This window comes from Panthera uncia, chromosome D4, assembly GCF_023721935.1.
Source record: "Panthera uncia isolate 11264 chromosome D4, Puncia_PCG_1.0, whole genome shotgun sequence".
NCBI classification, from domain to species: domain Eukaryota; kingdom Metazoa; phylum Chordata; class Mammalia; order Carnivora; family Felidae; genus Panthera; species Panthera uncia.
In genome coordinates, this window is record NC_064807.1 from 46,521,676 (window position 1) to 46,536,519 (window position 14,844).

Here is a 14,844-nt window from a genome sequence, read left to right on the forward strand (position 1 = left end):
CTTAATCCATCTGACTGATGTCTTTATGAGAAGGGATTTGGATACATGGAGAGACACCAGGGCTGTGTGCACACAGAGGAAGGCCATTGTGGGGACACATTGAGAAGGTGGCCATCTGTTAACCAAGAAGAGAGTCCCTTGGTTAACAGGGAAAAACCCAACATGCTAACCATTTGATCTTGAACTTCTAGCCTCCAGAACTGTGACAAAATAAATTTCTGTTGTTTTAAGTCACCCAATTTGTGGAATTTTGTTATGGCAGCCGTAGCAAATCACAGCAGATGCTTTGTAATCATAGCATACAATCAATAATTTCTTGATGAATATGATTTTTATTAGAAATAAAACTTTGTTTTATATTTCTTTTATGTCTCCTGTGGAGGCCCAGCTATTAAGGTTACTGACAACTATAATGTGATAATGAGGATTATATATGATCTTTTTTTTCTTTTGCAAATAGCAACTAGAATTGTCCTTTTTATGAAGTTATAGGAGTAAATGCAATTAAAGCTGAAAAGATTATTCCTCATTGCCTGTCTAGACATGGGAAGAGAGAATTAAATCTTCAAATGTAATTTCAGAAATTAAGATTAATGACCAGGAGTATATGATTCCCTCACATGCTGGTGACCTCATGTTGTCTGAGAGTAAATGTGGGGGCTTCTCACTATCTTTGTATTAATGAATATGATTAAGTAATTTTAAATATAGTCAGGATATAACATTAACTCATCAGTGTTGGAAGTTTGCCTTGTGTTTTTCAGAGGACTGAAACCAGTCAATCATGAGAGAGAAAGTCAAAGGATTTTTTACTGAGTTTTAAAAATTACAATTGATTTTCATTTTCTGGATTATGGGAAATGTGGGAGAAAGTGAGTTATCTTAATTAATTTATGGACAGGACATCAAGAGATAAAAATTTTTTTTTTTCAGGGTTTTCAATGTTTGCCAAGTCTAAGAGCTCAAAGGAGAATTTAGTGATAAATGGAAAAAACTCTGGACAGTAAGATAGCAAATTTATTACTGGCAAAAATGCAGAAAATAGTGTTGAAGGGAGTAGGGGGCTACTTCTTTTTGAGCCAACATGGTCTTTGCATGTCCCCTCTTGCACATCCACGTACGCATACATGCATACGAGGCACATTTTTCTAATGTCTTGCCATTACCATAACTTGGTGAATAATCTTTGGGTGTTAATTAACACCTCTGGCCCTCATTCACATTTCTAAATAAAAACCGTTAGAGTAGATAATCTAGATATACTTTAGCATACCTTCTAATTCTAACGTTCTATGATTCTATTGCATCTGGAGATGTGACCAAAAAATGAGGGGCTGAAAGTGATGTCACTTAGGGAAGCTACTGGTCATACTGGGTCTGCTAGTCTCCTAAAGATAATCTCTGCAGAGGGTGGAGAGACCTAACACCAAATCTTAAGCTTCAAAATGACTGGAGAGCTGTTTAGTGCTCAGTCTCAGAACCAGAGAAATGACTGTGGAAGGCAGTCAAAATATTTGTTGGATGAACAACAAATGTTGTTGGATCTCGAGATCATGAGGACGGATTAATGTTTCCAGTGCTGTTTTGGACCTATATGATTTATTATGATGCCACGTGGTCATATTTTTCAGGGTCATGTTGACATGTCTACTCAATTATTACACATGATTAGAGGATTAGAGAATTATAGAAATATAATCACATGTTGCTGCTAAACTGACAAGGATCTAAAATAGCAGAAACACTTTAAAGAACATTTCATTGTTTTTTTCCTATATAGAAAAACAATAAACTTTGTTTTATCCTTCTTTTCCAACCCTTCCTTTTGTTTTGTTTTGTTATTATTTATTAAATTTTTAAATGTTTGTTTATTTTTGATAGAAAGAGACCGAGTGTGGGCAGGGAAGGGGCAAAGAGAGAGGGAGACACAGAATCTGAAGCAGGCTCCAAGCTCTGAGCTGTCAGCACAGAGCCCCATGCAGGACTAGAACTCGTGAACCATGAGATCATGATCTGAGCCGAAGTCAGTGACTTAACCGACTGAGCCACCTGGGCACCCCTTGTTTTGTTTGGTTTTTATCACAATCTATAGTCATTAGGGAAAAGATGTATTTTCTGAGTGTAAACGTCATGAGGGAAGGGGTATTGTATACGTCATGAGGGAAGGGGTATTGTATGTCTTTTTAAAAAAAAATTTTTAATGTTTATTTATTTGTGAGAGAGAGAGAGAGAGAGAGAGAGAGAGAGAGAGAGAGTGCAAGCAGGGGAGGGGCAGAGAGAGAGGGAGACACAGGATCTGAAGCAGGCTGCAGGCTCAGAGCTATCTGCACAGAGCCTGACGTGGGCTCAAACCCATGAATCATGAGGTCATGACCTGAGCCGAAGTTGAATGCTTAACCGACTGAGCCACGTAGGTGCCCCTATCTTTTTCACGCACCTAGCAATCATGACAAGTAGAGCTATTTAAAAAAAATTAAACTCATTTATTTATTTTGAAAGAGAGCAGGGCAAAGGCAGAGAGAGAAGGAGAGTGAGAATCCCAAGCGGGCTTCGTGCTATCATAGCAGAGGCCGATGTGGGGCTTGATCTCACAAACTGCGAGATCATGACCTGAGCCAAAATAATGAGTCGGGTGCTTAATGGACTGAGCCACACAGGTGCCCCAAAGAGAGCTATTTATTAAATGAATAAATGAATACTGAAATGTATAACCATAGAAAGACAAATGATATTTGGCTCACTTTTCCTCAGTACTGGGGAAAGATAGCTAGGAAAGAAGGGATGTATGTATGTAGTTATATTTATAACACATTTAGAGAAATATACGGATATTGTTGTTATAATAAAAAATAAAATCTCTGATTATTTTTCTTGGTTAAGTTTGAAGGAAACTGCTTATGATTGAAAAAAGGCAAAATTAAAAATGATTAGATTTCTAGCCATTCTTTTAAAAAGCCTGGTTGATTTAAAAAGGGAATTTTCGAAATATTAGCCATATGGCAAGAACTAATTAGAGACAATGAAATTACCTTGAAGTATGGCGTGCCTCAGACACAACTCTTCTGGCAGGTAGCTTAGCATTGCTCTTCTCTCCCAGGTCATTATCACATTTCTCTGTGTGTCTGAGTTTGGTGCACACTTTCTGTGACTTAGGAGCCCTGATGTAGCTGAAAAGCTATATAAGAACAATCATCAGAATAAGAACCAGCCCAGCATTCTGACTCAATAAGGATAAAGAGGAAATCAGCTGCCTAATGAAGCTCTTTCTATGCCCCCTGCCATTGTGAAAAATAGAGGCTAGTGTATTCCATTATGAATCTGTATGTTTCTCTTCTCACCCTTCCTTGGCCTGAGAATCAAAGGCCATTTCTGACAGATCTGACCCTCTGAGTTCTCATCTTCACTCATGCCTTCAACTATCACCTCTATGCAGATATCTCCCCAGATCGATATTTCAATTCACATCTCCCTCAACCCTTGCTGCAATCCTGCACCCTAACAGAACCATTTTCATTTTTAAAATTTTGTCCATTTTGACCTTATAGTTGCATACTTTCAGAGTCAAAAATCACATACACTATCTCATTCTGGTTTTTTTTCCCTCAAAAATCAAATCATTAAAACCCACAAATTGGACTTTTACATTTTTCTTCTTAATGAATATGTTGCAGGGGACTGAGGTACTTTTTTGGGGAAGTAGGGAGTATCAGAGACATTTGCCAGCTTCGTTTTTGTTTCCTGAATAAAAGCACTGAGTAAGCATGACATATACATCACTTTAATGTTGAGAATGCAGAGTAAAATTTCTTATTTTTATTTTTTCAACATTTATTTATTTTTGAGACACAGAGAGAGACAGAGCCTGAGTGGGGGAGGGGTAGAGAGAAAGGGAGACAGAATCTGAAGCAGGCTCCAGTCCTGAGTTGTCAGCACGTGAGGCCTGAGCCCATGAACTAGGAGTTCGTGACCTGAGCCGAAGTCAGACACTCAACCGACTGAGCCACCCACGTGCCCCTAGAATGCAGAGTAAAATTTAAGAGATTTATTCTCTCCTCGAATTTGACTCTGAAAATAACTTGTACCAATATTAGAAACATTGTATCCTCAACCTTGGAATCACATGGTTTCTGCAAATTTAAGACATAGAAGTGGTTGCGATTGAAAAACAATATTTAAAGATGCAAAAGAGGAGCTCTTTTAAAGACTGTTCAGTCATACATTTAGTTTATATTCAAAAGCATGTTTTTGATCCAATATATCTAGGCACTATTTATATATCTCAGAAAATCTTAAATATTTATATAGGTCTCAGAAATTCTTAAATATTGTAAACTACAACTTAGTCATTATGAAATATGTCCCTGACTTACCCAAATCTCAGATTTGAAAAAAAATTTCAACTATCCGTCTGTGATCCATAAAGTCTGAATGATACATGATCCGTGGTGCTGGCACTTTACTTCTGCAGGGAATAATGTCCTTCTGAGGTCTTTCTCACTTACAGGGTACTTCTCTCTACCCCAGCTATCAATCCTCCATGAGCCTCCTAGTAACCCTGGCAAAGGGAGGCCAATGAGTTTGCTCTCCTGGCCTTAAATATTCTAGAAATGCATTTCCTTTCATCTAGCCATGCAAACAACATCATCTCCCATCACTGACTATATACCGGAAGCATTCAGGACTCTGGGTTTATCTTCGTCTAATTGTATGATACCTCCCTACTTCATTATGGTTTCTATTTCTTTATATAGTATGCCACTCTGGAGGCTCTCCATGAAGAATTTGCATTGCTTCTAAGTAGAATGGGTCCCTCTTGCCACCTAGTTTGACCCGATTTGCCACCAGAAGTGTAGAAAACTTGCCTCTGGTTTAGTTGTACAACGAACAGGTTTTAGCCATAAAGCGTATCTTTTTAAAGCGTTATATTTTGGAAAAAAGTCATGAAAATGTATTAAACTGATTTTTGAATAATTTCATGAAGGTGTTTGACGAGAATGTTTGGCAGCATATCCAGTGAGAGACCAAAGCAAAGAATTCCTCCACGTCGCTTTCTTTGGAAACTTAAGATTTTTCTCTCTTGTGCTATATTTAGATGTGTGGCATGTCTAATTTTCTGCTTCTGTGCCTCACTGTGCTTCTAGTGCTTATTGTAATCCAGCTAAAGTGTCAGGCCAGAGTCTGAAGAAATCTTGAAGTTCCTACCTGAGTGAGCCAGCGTGTAGCAGTCTGAGGACCCTCTGTATTGGACCCCTCTCATCCTGCTTTTCACCGAAGCACTCCTGACATTGTAAACGGAAGTCAATACAGCCTTTTTTCAATAAAGGAGTTCTAAAAAGTTAACTCAAAGTGTTTCATTAATTCTGCAAGACTCGGAGTAGCTGGGAAGTTGGTGATGTAACCAGATTGATCAGATGGTAACAGCTGCCAATTAAATTTAAATAAATTTAGTTCAATTCAAGTCAGGCTGATTCAATTCCATTAAACTCATTTCACACGCATCTACTGAGTGCCTACATAGTCACATACAGCATTAGGTTACGAGTGCATAGAGATGCATAAAATACATTCACTATGTACAATCTAACAATGAGAGCAAGCATATAAACAAAATAAATTGTAATATCATTCAATAAGTAGAATAATGGAATCATATACACAATGCTGAAGTACTTAATTTTGAGAAGGGAGCTATAGTGAAGGACTTCTCAACAATGCTTCCTGGAAGGAGTGATACGTAAGCAGGATTTTGAAAACTGACCAAGAGTATGTTAAGTGTCAGGGTGGGGTCAAGGTTAGGCAGAGGGAAGACCATTCGATACCCTACTCTAACCACTATGGCCTTGGATAGGCTCTTATGCATACAATACTGACCTTGGCTGTGTTCACATGTTTTTTCACTTCAGCTATTTTTTAAAAGATGAATATTTTTCTGCAGTTGTATTAAAAACAAATGCATAAACCAAGAGATAAATGGCTGTGACCTGGGATGCTATGCTACAACACGAACAGCATCTTCTGGATTTGTGAAAAGTGGTAAACTTAGTTTTAACCATCATTCAAAAAAAGAGCAATGAAACCAGTGGGAAAATAGTAAAAATGCAAAGTAAGTATGAATCAAGAGACTTGAGTTTAATTCCTCATTCTGACACCAAGAAGCTTTTGATTTGGGTTAAGTTGTAAATCCTCGCAGGCTGTAGATTTTCTCATGAGTCAACTGAGGGGATAACTAGGAAACTCTATGGTCTTCCCTACCTTTTAAAGCATTCTCTACTTCTATAGAATGGCCAGGACAGTGAAAATAACCCAAGGCAGGCAGAGTAAATAGTAGAATGAGTGTAGTCTTTGGAGTCAGCAAACTTCACATTGAACCCTGTCTGGATTTTGTATAAGTTGAGAGATCCATGGGGCAAGGGCATCATTTCCTTAGTTATTCTTATGTGCAGAACACCTGTTTTACAGCATTGTGTGAATTACTGCAACAACATGATCAAAATACCTACAGAGTTCCTTGCACATAGTAGGTACTCATTAAATGTCAATTTCTATTTCCATCTTCTTTTATTCTGAGTAACAGAAACTAGTCAGTCTTTTTTAAAGGGACCCTCCAATATTTGAAATATCGATCTGGGGAGATAACTGCATAGAGGTGATAGTTGAAGGCATGAGTGAAGATTGTTGTTATAGTTTAATTATTCTCCGACTTAGAGATTGCCCTGTCCGTACTGTGGCCAAGATATGCTAGATTGAGCAGAGTAGAGAAGTGGAATAAGGAGTCATAGAGCTATGGGATATTTGATGACTGTGTTGTTGTTGTTTTTTCCTCCAAAGGGAAAGTCATTTCACAAACTTGTGCCTTAGTGGCCTCAGCTGCTTTTCTGTCTCTCATGGTCTTTCATTTCTGCCTAATTATTAACACTGATACCATGCAACTCGACTAGTCAGCACATTTGCTGATAAAGGGGCATTTCTTACACAATAATTCTCTTGCATTTTACTTCATAGCCACGATTTACTAACCAAGATTTGTAAGGGGGAGGGGGGGTCCTCATATGAAGACTTCTGTGCTTTGATAAGGACATACTGTACTTCATTTGAGAAAAGATAGTACCATAAATAATATTACAAGAGGCAAGGTAGCTCAGTTGGTGCTAAAATAAGCTGAGTGTAGAGTTTGTAAGAGCTAATGTGGATGCCCCCACACCTCAGTTCCTCCTAGGGACTTTCTATTCTTGTTTCATTCTTTTTTATCAAGCACTTCAGGCCCAATTTCACAGAAGCTGGAATCCTTTGCTTTTTGTGATGTGTGTGCTTTTTGAGAAGATGTGACTAAGGGCACCTCCTCATGGAATGGGAAAGATTCTTCCATTTCTTATCAAATGGTACGATAACATGTGATCCTTACTTTACTAAGGGGTTGTTAGAAATGATGGCATAGATGTCTGCCTGGTATCCTGGGAAGATCAGGGACTGAAAAATCAGACAGATATAAGTTCAAAGCTTCGCTCATCACTTAGTAACTGGGACTTTCCATTATAAGTTTAATTCCTCTGAGATTTGGTTTCCCCACCTATAAGATAAGGCTAATAATAACTTCTGTATGAGCTGTTGAGAGATACATTGAGATGACATGTGTAAACTGCTAAGCAATATCTCTTGCATAAGGTATAATAAGCAGTAGGTGCTTATTAAATTTAATGGAATTTTATTTTATTTAAAATTAAATTTTATTTAAATGGAAGCCATTAAAAACAAAACAAAACAAAAACAAAAACAAAATAAATGGAAGCCATTAAGAACAAAAAATGAGCACAAAATAACAAAGACAAAGTGTCAGTAATTTCAGTTGTGGTTTTTTATTTCCCAACAAATGAAGGTCACAAACGTCCTGTAGGAAGAAATTGGCTGGAATTTCAATTTTCAATCTTGTTTGTTGAATAAACCAATAAATAAATAAATAAATAAATAAATAAATAAAGCTGAGCTAGAGAATCTGTAAGATAACTTTTTTTTTTCCCCAGTGAAACGGAATTTGGCAAAAGTTTTCTGGTCATAAAGGTAACTACTGAGAGAAGGCAGGAAGATTTATGGGACATAAGTAACAATCTTCCAGCCCAGTAATAGTATGTTGCAAGCAAAAATAAGAAAAGCCATTGTAAAACATTGAAAAGGATGTTACTGTGCAGGTCTGGGGTACGTTTTCAAGAGACCATGTTGGTATGAGTGGCCAACATGAATATCTGTGATTATATGAATGTGCCGTGATTACCTGACTGATAGTGAGCTTGCTAATGTGGCTGGCTGTGGTGGAGAGTACCAGTGTGGAAAGGTGGGTATAAAACTGCAGTCACTGAGACAGTGTGTTTTTATCCTGCTGTACATTTCCCACAAAGCCAAATAACTGGTGAGACTGGTCTTTGAAAAAGCAGCCAGTGACATGCTATGCTAATAACCCCAACCTTAAGCCTCCAAAATTGTTATATACGCTCCTTAGAAGAGCAGTCAAAGGCATTCGATGAAAAAAAAAGGAGGGGCGGCTTTTTCATTGTCAAATAAGTTTGGAAATGCTAAATGTCATGTCCCCACCAAGGATCATCACCATGTAGATTGGCGTATGAAAAGCTCTGAGAAGTCCTGCAGTTAAAAACAGCTGATTAATTACGGGAATAGTTCAGCGCTTCCCTAATTTTAACACTGGCATTGTTTATCAAGGAATTTTTAAATAAACATCCTGTTGTGCTAGTGATCTGGAAAACATACTTGGGGAAATCCTGTAATTGGCACTTAGGAAAAAAAAATAGAATTGCATATATGGTAATAGGAAGGAGTAAGTTCTTTCAGGGAGACAGACATTTACAATTTTACATCTCCGGAAATGTACTCTTCATGCTTTCTCAGTGCTGGTATTTTAGTCATTTGTGAAGAATGTAGTGGAATCTTTTGGTGCTGGCTTATGACTAGCTGAAATAAGTTTCTTGTACGACAGCATGGAGCAAGAATCAGTTATTTCATAGTTTTATTTTGCAGATTAAGGCACCAGAGCTAGGTCTCATTGTCTGATGAAATCCTTTCGAGGTTTTGTTCTATAGCTTTCAAGTCCTGATGTAGCTTTCTTTTTAACTAAAACTATTTTCTTAATTTGAGCAATTCGCCGGGTTGAAGAAAACTTGTAAGCACTGTTAGTACTTGTCAGGATTAAATGGGACTCTAGAGAGTTCTTTGAAATAGGAAACATTTGAACAGAATATCATCTTGCTTTCAGCTGTTTGTATAGATGCAATTTCTGCAATTCTATACCTCACAGCTCGAATTCCTCTTCATCTGTGTCTCAGGCTTCCATCAATAATCCCTCTGCTCAAACACACTTGACAAGAGAGGTAGAGTAGACGCCCTTGCAATATCTTCTGAATGTTACTCAGCAGTGATGTGTAATCGGGTTCATAAATTTTAGGAAGAAAAACGTAAAACTGAAGAGGGGATTCAATCCATATGAATCCACATTGGACAAGGGTAGTGTGAGGAGCATTTTATAAAATCAGCTTTTGATTAGACAGTGGAGATTTTGTAAAACATTAAAAAAACAGTGATTACAGATTCTTATTAGATATATGCATCACCTATATATGATAAATGTGGTATTTATATATAAAATAAAATCTTCCTACCATGTACCGTAATATATGAGAGAACTGGCTGTTTTCTAGATCCAATTATATTCACCTTACACAGTGTGATTTCTGATATATCTTCCCAATCGAAAAACTTTACAGTAGAGTTGTTATCCCATCTCATAACATCAGTATTGGAAAAAAGGACCTAGTTTGTATGTGTTAAGTAAGACACTGGATTCTTGCTGCCTTTCTGAAATTCAGGAGAAATCTGTACTATAGCCCACAACTATTTAATATTAAAAGATTAGGAAAAAATAATAGACATTCTTTTCAGACAGTGAAAAACGTTAGGTTAATTGTATTGATTTGGATTTTTCTGTTTACTTGGTGAAAGTTGTTAAAAAATTATTCTAGTTATTTTTGAACAAAATTTAAAGAATAAATATATTTTTAAAGCTATGCAGTTTATTTTTCTTTCAATTTATACTAGAGCCATGTACTCTACTAACTTTTCATTATTTGTTTATAAAGTAACATTGGAACTTTATGGGAAATATACTATATATGTATATTTAGCCTGGACTATTTTTCCCTCAAGTCTAATATGTTTATGTTTCCTTTATGGTTTTAGTTACAAAATAAAAAAAAAATACTATGTATTAAGCATTGTTTGGAAACAGGAATGATGAGTTTATAAAAACTTTTGTCTTAGTACAAGGAATAGAGAAGTCGAGGTATATGACGATAGGCTTCCACTCTACTTTCTCTAGGGCAAATTGCACTGTTCAAGGAATTCCTTTAAGCTCACAATTATAGCAGATAAGCATTATATAATTTCACAAGAATATCCTATTGACTAATTGAAAGAAATTACTTTAAAATTTTGAAAGTAATGAGGCCTGAAGGCCCATTTAACATGAACTCTACTCTGTTGAACTCACAGTCATTCTTCTCCTTTCATTCAACTCTTCAGAGATTAGAGAATTCCAGCCTATTCTGGAAGAAGTCACCGTCTGGAGTGCAGAAGGCTACTTTGCTCTCTGTGTCCATTTAACCTTTGACTGCTCCGAGAGCCTACCAAGTGTCAATCAGGGCTCAGTGGACACAGGTGCCTGGGGAACAGGACAGAGCAGCTCACCTTACCCAGGACATCAGACCATCTCCAGATGGCAAAGAACTTCTGAAGTTATGAACTAACTTGCTTGTGATGCAAATTAGTGACCTGGGGCGAGATGCTTCATTAATGTTCCTGCTCCCCTGAGCCACCAAGGTGTCAGAAGTAGGACTGCTTACTCTCACATTTTTTCTCTCTGTAATATGTGTTAATGACCCTTTATTCTCATAGAGATGGTCCAATCAATTGCTTGTGGCTAGTTAATAAACTACCAAAGCAGAGATGAAAATTAGATTCCATTTAGAAGAAAACAATGTTTACCTTTTCCCATGGAAATGTGTGAAAAAGCTTTAGAAAATTCTGTGACCATATATAAGGTCTCAGAGGAGACTGTGATTAAAAATAATAAAAAGGAGAAATATGAGTTTCTATCCAGATCACTATTTCATTTTTTTTATCCAACAAGTGATGAGAAAAATTATGCGAACCCATGCATTTGCCCTGAGTTATGATTGTATTATATTAACCTCAGCTGACAATATCCTATATTGACTTTGGCTTACTTAAAATTCTGCCTCTTGGGTATAAACACACATCTAAAATTGACTCAGCTCATTTCTATCTTGCTGAGGTCACTTTACCAGTTACTCCCAACTACTGAACTTATTTCATGTGTTCTCTTTTTTCAGTATTACATTCTCAAATTTTTGGCACCTGGGAATTTCTCTGTGATGGTTTTATTACTGAATTCAAGATTCGTAGTTACGATCAGCTCTTATGGCTAATAAGATGCTAAGATGAGCTAATAGGGTTTTGCTTCTTCTTTTGTTTAATATGGATGGAATGGTTCTGATTACAGTGAACACTGGCCAGTCATTTGCCGGGAAAGTGGTCCCATAAAGAATGGGCTGTCTTTTTCCATAAATTACCTCAGCAGGAAAAAAAAAATGCATGACAGTTCACTATGGCTGTCATCTTGGAATCCAGGTAGCTCATATGGAAGAAGTAATGATCTTAGCAATGTCTGAGAAGGATACTTCTGAAATTTCACTACTAAAAAGAACAGACGCTAATAATGAAGATATAGGATCAGTAAATATTTGCGCACCTATATTATATTGAGTACCATTTATTCAGTTGTGTTGCTTTTCAATAGAATACACTAGGTCATTTAGTGCCAGTGTGAAACCATGGAGTGTATTTTCTATAACAAGTGGGAAGGCTCGCTTTTCTGTTCAAATTGACTGAATAAGCTACTTCCAGCAGATATTTAAGTCCTGTGGAATTATCCTTTATTATGTATCAGAGGGACAAAAAAGAAAGGATTCAGAGAGGAGAGGTGTGAGTCATTATGTGAGTTTTGGGGAAGTGTGAACGCTGGGTGATTCTTTATTCTAGTATGAGCAGTACTTTGAAAGATTAATTTAAGACTAATCTTCTTTAAAAGTTCATGATAGTAAAGGTTGGGATAGATTCCATAAATGAAAAATCATTTTTATGTAGTTATAAAAATTGCCAAGTTACAATTTCAACATTATAAAAATAGCAATATAATTTGAATTCATGGATAAACTCCACATGTTATCAAATGCATGTTTCTTTTATTTTTTTTATTTTTTGGCTTATTAATTATAAGAAAGGTACTCTCTAATTGTTGTTAGAAGTGAATTACCAGATTATGATACTGATGCAATTTCTATAACTAATTTGATCAAATAGATACACCAAATTAATACAATTTCAGGTATATGGAAATACTTATTTTGTTGACAGATATTGGATGTTAAAATAGTCCCTAAGCATGATTTGAATATATAGTTTTGTAAGTTTCCTGTGTAGCTTGAACGGCTACGAGGGTCAGATTCTTCTGATCTCTATAACAATAGGTGAAAATCTGATATAATGCTGGATTCTTACAGTTGAAGAAACACTTTTACTGCAAGTATAGGAATAATCCGGGTTTTTAAATTTTGAATTAAATATGTAGATAATATGAGTTCTTGTTAATTTAAAATAAACTTAAAGTATATGTACTCTGAGGATTTTCCAAAAGTATAAATTTAAGTTAGAATAAATTTAGCTTCACTTGGGAGACAAAAAGTGGACTTTTCAGAATAAAAATCTATGCCATGGAAAATAGCTATTATTTTCACTGATTATACACATTCCATGGCAACTGCTTTGTTGGAGTCTTGATGTCACTGTATCAGTGTTGAAGATTCTAGCTGCTACCACTAAGGGAAGAAAAGAATGAGGCAATTTAATACAGCAATGTATCTGCACAGGATGCCCTCTGAGGTAGCTCATATTTTTGAAGGATGTGATGGAAGGCAGAACAAATAACTGAGAATGAACTTGGAAGAATAGTGCCATGGCTAAGTGGTGATTAAGCAGCGATGGAGATAAAAAAAAAAAAAAAGAACATGAAAATGATTTCTAGTCGGTTGACTAAGAAAAATTACTTTCTTGGGAAAGTAAATGTAGTTGGGGAGAAAGGAGTCGGGTTCTTATTTACAGTCTCTACTATGTTTAAGGGCTTTAGTCTGTGCTTCCATTTAATCCTCAGAGCAATATACATAAGGTGGGTATTTAATAGACGAGAAGGCAGAGGCTCAAAAAGATCAATAATTTGCCTCAGTTAATATAGTGAGGATGTAGAATCCAGATTTGTTTGGCTCCAAGCTCATGTTCTTATTCATGACACATAAAATTCGGTACATGACCCAAAACTGCTGCTACTAAACTTTTAAAAGTTTTGTTTTGCTTGAATTATGTGTATATTATTTATCTTTTCTTTTAAGAATCATGTCTGAAATCTTCGCTTGAATTTACTCTAATTTCAGTAACTGTTTTGAAAACGTCATTGCTTTATATAGTAGCTCTGCTCACTGTAACATCTTTCACTCTCAGATTCTTCATGATTGGATACTTCCTTTTGGTTCTTGGTCAGACAGAGTATGTCCTATGTAAGTATTTCAATAAGGGCACTAGGATGATACATTTCAAACTTCTGTGTATTTGACAATATGGTTCTGTTGTCTTCCCGAGCAAATACAGCCTGATGGGAAGATATTCCTTGGGAAATAATCTTTTTTCCACTCCCACCTAAATTTGTAATAATTATCCCAAATATAGTAAGTCAAGAGAAGCTGCTGGCTGGTACACTGGTAAGGCTCTACACCAGAATTCAGAACAACGGGAGAGGAAGGGAGATAATATTTGCTGATTACCCATTACGTGGCAGTATCTGGGCCAGACACTTAACACGTGCGATCGTGTATAAAGCACATGGAAATCACAATCCAACTGGCTGTCTCCATTTTATAAATGAGAAAACTGAGGCTAAGAGAGGGGAAAAGACTTCCCTATGAAATGCAACCAGAAAATGTGAAGACCATTTTAAGAATTGAGGTTTGTCTTCAACACTTATCTACCTTCTACTAGAACATGTTTCCTCCCTGATGCTAGTCCTGGTTCTACCACTCACTGGTTGTTCCTGGACACCTCATTGAGCTAACCTGGAATTCAACTTCCTAATCAGGAATATAAGAAGTCTCTTCATCCACTAAGTATATTTGCTTTATTATACTTATACACAATGCCTTGTGTTAGAGCTGAATTGTGTCCCTGCCTCTCATCCCCCAGATTCATAAATCTAGCCCCTACCCTCCAGTACCTTAGAGTGTGACTGTATTTGAAGATAGGGCTCTTAAGGAGGTAATTAAGTTAAAATGAGGCCTTTAGGGTGGCCTTCATTGCTGTACATATTATTCCATTGTACAAATCTGTTACCATTTATCTATCAATAAATGTGAGGTTTCTTCTAGCTTGGGGTTATTATAAATAATGCTGACATGAATGTTCTTATATACATCTGTTGGTGCATATATCTGTGTACATACCTTTTGTTAGTATGTATGTGGGTTACATTCTTTCAACTTGAGTAGATAATGAGTTTTCCAAAGTGGTTAACCAGTTTACGTGTCCTCTAGCAGTGACTGAGAATTTTAGATACATTACATCTGCTGTGCTCTGAATGTTTCTGTACTACCCCGCCTCCCACCCCCAGTTCCTGGATTGAAATCCTAGGGCCCATTGTGATGGTATTGGGAGGTGGGGCCT

General features: G+C 36.6%; 1 long non-coding RNA gene across 2 annotated transcripts in view; it reads right to left on the minus strand.

Moving 5' to 3' along the window:
- The window catches only part of LOC125916072 (uncharacterized), a 54,193-nt gene extending 39,432 nt beyond the window's left edge, over positions 1-14,761 (minus strand). For both annotated transcript variants that reach the window (XR_007455823.1, XR_007455821.1), the window contains exons 1-3: positions 14,625-14,761; positions 5,203-5,421; positions 3,030-3,175 (exon numbers count right to left, since the gene is read on the minus strand). This is a non-coding gene — a long non-coding RNA (uncharacterized LOC125916072). The remainder of the gene's footprint in view (positions 1-3,029; positions 3,176-5,202; positions 5,422-14,624) is intronic.
- Between the last annotated feature and the right edge of the window lie 83 nt (positions 14,762-14,844).